The sequence below is a fragment of the Hordeum vulgare genome, chromosome 7H (genome assembly GCF_904849725.1).
Source record: "Hordeum vulgare subsp. vulgare chromosome 7H, MorexV3_pseudomolecules_assembly, whole genome shotgun sequence".
NCBI lineage: Eukaryota > Viridiplantae > Streptophyta > Magnoliopsida > Poales > Poaceae > Hordeum > Hordeum vulgare.
Window position 1 is genome coordinate 603,372,874 of NC_058524.1, and position 8,693 is coordinate 603,381,566.

The following is an 8,693-nucleotide window of genomic DNA, read 5'->3' on the forward strand; positions in this document are numbered from 1 at the left end:
TGCCATGTGGTGACCTTTCCCAGTGATAGAAGGGGCAGCAAGGCACACATCAAGCAGTTGTCATCAAGGGTAAAAAGATGGGGTTTTTATCATTGGTTTCAGATTATCCCTCTACATCATGTCATCTTGCTTAAGGCGTTACTCTGTTCGTCATGAACTCAATACACTATATGGATGCTGGATAGCGGTCGATGTGTGGAGTAATAGTAGTAGATGCAGAAAGTATCGGTCTACTTGTTTCGGACGTGATGCCTATAGAAATAATCATTGCATAGATATCGTCACGACTCTGCACAGTTCTATCAATTGCTCGGCAGTAATTTGTTCACCCACCGTCTACTTGCTTTCCTGAGAGAAGCCACTAGTAAACACTACGGGCCCCGGGTCTATTCTCATCCATCGTTTACTACTCCGCTTTTACTTTGCTTTGTTACTTTGTTACTTTCAGTTCTCACTTGCCAAACAATCTATAAGGGATTGACAACCCCTTCATAGTGTTGGGTGCAAGCTTTTATGTTTGTGTAGGTTGGTGAGATACTCTTCCGTCGGATTCATACCTTGGTTCTGAAACTGAGGGAAATACTTACCGTCGCTGTGCTACATCATCCTTTATGCTTTGAGGGAATACCAACGTGCCGTAGTAGGAGTATTTATGGCACAGTTGCCAGGGGTACACAGCAAACATCATGCACTCATGCGCCGGAGGAGGCGGAGGAGGAGGAGACGAGTGCGCTCACGCGTCGGAGGAGGTGGAGGAGGAGGAGGAGTGTGCTCACGCGCTGGAGGAGGCGGAGGAGGAGGAGGTGGAGTGCGCTCAAAGCTGGAGGAGGAGGATTGCACTCACGCGCCGGAAGAGGCGAAGGAGGAGGAGGCGTAGTGCCCTCATGCACCGAAGGAGGCGAAGGAGGACGAGGCGGAGTGTGCTGACGCGCCAGATGAGGCGGAGTGCTCTCACGCGTCGAAGCAGGCGGAGGCGGAGGAGACGAAGGAGGAGGAGGAGTCTGCTGAGGCATCCAGTGTGGAAGCTCGATGTTCTCCTTTCTTCATATACATGTAGACCTTAAAGCATTTTCCAGATGACTCTCCCCTTCACCTCTAGGGTAGTCAAGCTCCAGCTCCTCAAATCCCTCTGTTATTTCATCCACAGTCACAATAGCATAGTCATGTGGAATCAGACAGCAATGGAAAGTTCCCTCATATCGAGGAGGTAGAACAGAGCCGGCTGCCACCTTCAAGGTCAGGTTCTGGCATTTCACCATTGGCACACAATGTTCAGCCTCCATGATACTATCCACGGGGTAGCGAGGAGCCATGAAATCAGGTTGAACGAGCTTCGTGGAAGCCAGGCTGCTTCTCTGTTCAGATGATGGGGTAGCTTCTGTGGCAGCGTCCAAGCAATGATCTTCGTGCCATTGAGATGGTTGGCTGGTAGCTCGCTCACTCTCAAGTTACTCTAGTTTCGCTAATCTTGCACTCAACTTCTGCATTTCGGTTGCTTCCTCTTTTTTCCTTCTGTGTCGGCTTCTATAACCATCGCTGTCGGGAAACCCATGCACCCACGGAATAGAGCCTTATGTGCCTCGTGTTCATCGAGGATGTTTAGCATTCCTGAGGGCCTCTGTCAGCTCGTCCTTCTCTCTGTCGGGGATGAACGTCCCTTCTGTGCTGCCTTGATTGCCTTCTGACGCTTGCTAATGGGTATTGCAAGTTGTTCGTTCGTCCAAACACACTTCCCTGATTCTGGGTCCAAAGTTCCTCCAACCCCGAAGAACCAATTCCTTGACCGATTTGGCGAGTGCAATGTCTCTGGTTGGACCTCTTTAGCAAGCAGGTCTTTCCCAGCTTTTTCCCACAACGGCTCGGCTTTGATGTAGCCACCTGACCCCGTGGTATGGTGATACTTATTTAGTGCAGCATTTCGCTTGTTTTTCTCTCACCTTTTCTTACCCTTGTTCGATTTCTTGTAGGCCACAAATGCAGGCCAGTGATCTCTGATCTTCTCATATTAACCGATGAACTATGGAGTCTCGTCTTTCTCGACAAACTTTGTGTTCAAATGTTTATTACAGTTCTTGAATAACTCTGCCATCTTCTTTAGAGAAAACACCTAGACATTTTGCTCTTAACTGGGTTATTCGGATCCTCGTGTGGAGGTAGGCTGAAATTTGTCGTCAGCGAAGTCCAAAGATCATCTTTCAGTCTATCATGGACATAAGAAACTAGGGTTCTTCTGATTCCATTCGTAGATTGTGATTGGGACGTTGTCCCTAATAACAACTCTGCACTGATGTACAAATATGGCCTCGGTCCGCTTGGGAGCAATCGGTTCGCCATTTTGCATGACTTCTGTGATCGTGAACCTTTCATCATGTCGCAAGCTTTTATTCAGGCCTCGTCTCCTTACGGAAGTTTGGCTCGATCCGGAGGGCTAAAAGAAGAAAGAAGCGTTACCAAAACGTATAATGCATCAAGTCAGCACATGCCTAATTAATATACATATATATACCTCGCCGTCATCATGATCTCCTTCCTTCGCCATTCGTTCATCGGAGCCGTCATGACCTCCTTCCACCTTCATTGTTGGATCACCGGAGCCATCATGACCTCCTTCCTCCTCCATTGTTGGACCACCGGAGCCTTCGTCCTCTCCTTAATGACCATCGATGCCGTTGAGAAATGACAAGGAATCACGTCCTCGCGAATTATATATCCCAACAAATCTTATTTTTCCCAGACTCTCTCCATGGTTTCTGCAAATATTACAACATGGCAATATACAAACATGAGAGATGGATTAGCGTGGCCTCAATAGTTGGTCGTGCGAGCGGACCGTCTCTCTCTCTCATGAATGTATGATACGTCTCAAATGTATCTATATTTTTTTATGGTTTCACGCTGTTATCTTGTCATCTTTGGATGTTTTATGTACCTTTTATATCTTTTTTGGGACTAACTTATTAATTCAGTGCCAAGTGCCAGTTCCTGTTTTTTCTGTGTTTTTGGCTCTTTTCAGATCTGATTTTGGAACGGAGTCCAAACAGAATAAAATCCCCGAAATGATTTTTTTCTGAACGGAAGAAGATCAGGGGGCCTGTGGGCCAAGCCAGGAGGGCTCCTGGGAGCCCACAAGCCCCCACTCCGCCACCAGGGGAGGCGGCGGTGGCAGGGCTTGTGGCCTCCCTGGCCGCCCGCTGACCTAGGTATTTGGCCTATATATTCCCTAAAATATAGCAAAAAATCAGGGGAGCCTCAAAAATACTTTTCCGCCGCCGCAAGCTTCTGTTTCCACGAGATCTCATATGGAGACCCTTTCCGGCGCCCTGCCGGAGGGGACTTTGGAGTTGGAGGGCTTCTTCATCACTATCATCGCCCCTCCAATGACTCGTGAGTAGTTCACTTCAGACCTACGGGTCCGTAGTTAGTAGCTAGATGGCTTCTTCTCTCTCTTCAATCTTCAATAAAAAGTTCTCCATGATCTTCATGGAGATCTATCTGATGTAATCTTCTTTGGCGGTGTGTTTGTCGAGATCCAATGAATTGTGGATTTGTGATGAGATTATCTATGATATATATTTGAGTCTTTGTTGATTTCTTATATGCATGATTTGATATCCTTGTAAGTCTCTCCGAGTCTTGGGTTTTGTTTGGCCAACTAGATCTATGATTCTTGCAATGGGAGAAGTGCTTGGTTTTGGGTTCTACCATGTGGTGACCTTTCCCAGTGACAATAGGGGCAGCAAGGCGAACATTAAGTAGTTTCCATCAAGGGTAACAAGATGGGCTCTGTCGTTGATATGAGATTGTCCATCTACATCATGTCATCTTTCTTAAGGCGTTACTCTATTCTTTTGGACTTAATACACTAGATGCATGCTGGATAGCGGTCGGCGTGTGGAGTAATAGTATTAGATGCAGAAAGTATCAGTCTACTTGTTTTGGATGTGATGCCTATATATATTATCATTGCCATAGATATCGTCACGACTTTGCGCGGTTCTATCAATTGCTCGACACTAATTTGTTCACCCACCGTCTACTTGCTTTCATGAGAGAAGTCGCTAGTAAACACTACGGCCCCCGGGTCTATTCACATCCATCGTTTACACCTCCGCTTTTACTTTGCTTTTTTACTTTGTTGCTTTCAGTTCTCACTTGGCGAACAATCTATAAGAGATTGACAACCCCTTCATAGCATTGGGAGCAAGCTTTTGTGTTTGTGCAGGATCTTGTGATACTCCTCCATTGGATTGATACCTTGGTTCTCAAACTGAGGGAAATACTTACCACCGCTGTGCTACATCACCCTTTCCGCTTCGAGGGAACACCAATGCAAGGCTCCATATCCGTAGCAGAAGGATTCCTGGTGCCATCGACACGACTATTCCTGTCGCCGTTGCCGGGGAAGCACAGCTGACATCATAAGTATTTCTGGCGCCATTGCCGGGGAGGAGAGATCAAGATCTATCCAAGTAGGTCTCACAAACTCATCTCTTTCATTTACTTTTGTTGCCAGTTGCCTCTCGTTTTCCTCTCCCCCACTTCACATTTGCCGTTTTCATATGCCTTTCTCCTTCGCTGTTTCCTTTTACCTTTTTCGTTCGCCCTTTTTTCTCGCTTGCTTTCTGTTCGCTTGGGTGCCATGCGCCTTCAATATGCTTGCATCTTCGCTTGCTGAAAATCTAGTGATATGGATCCTCATCCACTAGCTAATCTCTTTAAGAGACCCACTTATGTGGAACGAATTGCTAGTGAGTTGAGGGCACTTGACTATCTTTATGGAGTTTTGCTTCAGATGCATGAATCTGAAAATCGTGATGAAGAAATTCATGAAGTGATTCACGAGGGCTCCTTGGATGAAAAGCATGATTGCAATGGTTTCACTATAAATTCTATTAGTGACAATCATGCTAAAAATATGCAAAACCCTAAGCTTGGGGATGCTAGTTTTGCTTTGTCCACTACTTGTTGCAATAATCATGATTGGGGTGATGATCTTTCTTATGATCTTGAAAATTTATTCAAACCTCATGATGAATATGATATTTGCAACAATACTGAAAGTGGGATTGGATAAATCATGACTTTATTTGATGATAATCCCACTATTTTTTAAGGGCGTCAACTTTGCATGCATGTGGATCATGAAAAGAATATCCTATGGGATAGCTATATTGTTGAATTTGAATATGATCAAACATGTAATTGCTATGAGAGAGGAAAATATTGTGGTAGAAACTTTCATGTTACCAATTTACCTCTCGTTATGTTGAGATTGCTATTGTCTCTTTCTTCTTCCTTGCATTTGGTAACTATTGGTTGTCTTGACAATCTGTTTTCCTATAAAATGCCTATGCATAGGAAGTATGTTAGACTTAGATCTGGTTTCCACATGCTTTAGGATGCTCTCGTTGTGCTTCAATTCTTGTCTTTTGTGAGAGCATCATTGAATGCCTAGCTAAGGGCGTTAAACAATAGCGCTTGTTGGGAAGCAACCCAACGAATCTATCATTTTTCTTTCTGTTTTGTGTTTTCCACACTTCCATAATTCTGTTATGATTGTGTTTTTTGTGTTTCTTTTTGCGTTTGTGCCAAGCAAAACCGTTATGATTAGTCTTGGGGATGATTGTTTGGTCATGCTGGAAAAGACAGAAACTTTCTACTCACAAAAATAATTTTCATTTTTTTCTGTAAGAGCTTTTGAGTTGCTTTTTTCTGCTGATTGCTATGCAAATTATTCATACTGTCATAATTTTTCAGAAGTTTTGAAGTACCAGAGGTACACGAAATATACAGATTGCTACAGACTGGTCTGCTGTTAACAGATTCTCTTTTTGTTGTGTTGGTTGCTTATTTTGATGAAACTATGGATAGTATCGGGGGGTGTTAGCCATGGAAGATTAAAAATACAGTAACCCAACATCAGCACAAGTAGAATTTAAGTTTGCTACAGTACCTAAGGAAGTGGTGGTTTTCTTTCTCATACTAATGTTATCACGAGTTTCTGTTTAAGTTTCGTGTTGTGAAGTTTTCAAGTTTTGGGTGAAGTTCTTATGGACAAAGAGATAAAGAGTGGAAAGATCTCAATCTTGGGGATGCCCAAGGCACCCCAAGAGATTCAAGGATGCCGTAAAACCCTAAGCTTGGGGATGCCCCGGGAAGGCATCCCTCTCTCGTCTTCAATCCATCGGTAACGTTACTTGGGGCTATATTTTTATTCGCCATATGTTATGTGTTTTTGCTTGGAGCGTCTTGTATCGTAGGAGTCTTTTATTTTTGTTGTGTCACAATCATCTTTGCTGCACACCTAGAGAGAGAGAGACATGCACTCACCATGATTTTGTCGAGCTTCACTTATATCCTTTAGTAGACAATTCAGCTAACATGGGCTTCACTTATATCCTTTGAGCTAGATACTTTTGCTCTATGTGCTTCACTTATATCTTTTAGAGCACAGCGGTGCGTGGCTTGGTAGTTGATCTATGCTTTGAAATTAGTCTCAAAAGGGGTAGTTATCCAAAGGGATATGAACACTTCCACCTTCATGTGCATTGAATAGTTAGAGAAGTTTGATTCATCTCAATAAGTTTTGAGTTGTGGTTTTGGTAATATTGAAGTCATGCTAGTAAGGTGTTGTGGATCTAGAAATACTTGTGTTGAAGTTAGTGATTCATGTAGCATGCACGTATGGTGAACCGCTATGTGATGAAATCTTAGCATGATTAGTATATTGATTGTCATCCTTTGTGTGGCGGTCGGGGTCGCGCGATGGTTTATACCTACCAACCCTTCCCCTAGGAGTATGCGTTGAATGCTTTGTTTCGATTACTAATAAAACTTTTGCAACAAGTATATGAGTTCTTCATGACTAATGTTGAGTCCATGGTTTAGATGCACTTTCACCTTCCACCATCACTATCTTCTTTGTGTCGTGCAACTTTTGCCGGTGCACAAAACCCACCATTAGCCTCCCTCAAAACAGCCACCATACCTACCTACTATGGCTTTTTCAATCTCATTCCGAGATATATTGCCATGCAACTACCACCATGACATGTGCCACCACGTCTACATTGCCATTGCATGATCGTAAGATAGCTAGCATGATGTTTCCATTGATGTCTATGCCATGGTAGATCATTGCCACGATACACTACCGAAGGCATTCCATATAGAGTCATAGTTGCTCTAAGTTTTGAGTTGAAAGTGTGATGATCATCATTGATGGAGCATTGTCCCATGTGAAGAAATAAAAGAGGCCAAGGAAGCCCACCAAAAAAAAGAGGCCAAAGAGCCCACCAAAAAAATCAAAAAAATAAAAAATGAGAGAAAAAGAGAGATGGGACAACGCTACCACTTTTTCCACACTTGTGCATATTAAGCACCATGATCTTCATGATTGAGAGTCTCTCGTTTTGTCACCACCATATAGCTAGTGGGATTTTTCGTATATAACTTCGCTTGTATATTCCAATGATAGGCTTCCTCAAAATTGTCTTAGGTCTTCCTGAGCAAGCAAGTTGGATGCACACCCACTAGTTTTCTTTAAGAGCTTTCACATACTCGTAGCTCTAGTGCATCATTTGTATGGCAATCCCTACTCATTCACATTGATATCTATTGATGAGCATCTCCACAGCTCATTGATATGCCTAGTTAATGTGACTATATTCTCCTATTTTGTCTTGCAACCTCCACCACATTTCACACCATTTATAGTGCTATAACCATGGCTCACGCTCATGTATTGCATGAGAGTTGAAAAGGTTTGAGAAAGTAAAGGTGTGAAACAATTACTTGGCCAATACCGGGGTTGTGCATGATTTAAATTCGTTGTGCAATGATGATAGAGCATAGCCAGACTATATGCTTTTGTAGGGATAACTTTCTTTTGGCCTTGTTATTTTGAAAGTTCATGATTACCTTGCTAGTTTGCTTGAATTATTCTTGTTTCCGCGTCAATAGCAAACTATTGTTTTGAATCTAATGGATCTGAACATTCACGTCACATAAGAGGAGTTACAAAGGACATCAATTCTAGGTAGCATGAAAGCATCAAAAATTCATTCTTTATCACTTCCCTACTCGAGGACTAGCAGGAGTTAAGCTTGGGGATGCTTGATACGTCTCAAACGTATCTATAATTTTTGATGGTTTCACGATGTTATCTTGTCATCTTTGGATGTTTTATGTACCTTTTATATCTTTTCTGGGACTAACTTATTAATTCAGTGCCAAGTTCCAGTTCCTGTTTTTTCTGTGTTTTTGGATCTTTTCAAATCTGATTTTGGAACGGAGTCCAAACGGAATAGAATGCCCGAAATGATTTTTTCCCGAACGGAAGAAGATCAGGGGGGCTGTGGGCCAAGCCAGGAGGGCTCCTGGGAGCCCACAAGCCCCCACTCCGCCACCAGGGGGAGGCGGCGGTGGCAGGGCTTGTGGCCTCCCTGGCCGCCCCTGACCTAGATCTTTGGCCTATATATTCCCTAAAATACAGCAAAAAAATCAGGGGAGCCTCGAAAATACTTTTCCGCCGCCGCAAGCTTCCGTTTCCGCGAGATCTTATCTGGAGACCTTTCCTGACGCCCTGCCGGAGGATACTTTGGAGTTGGAGGGCTTCTTCATCATCACCATCTCCCCTCCAATGACTCATGAGTAGTTCACTTCAGATCTACGGGTCCGTAGTTAGTAGCTAG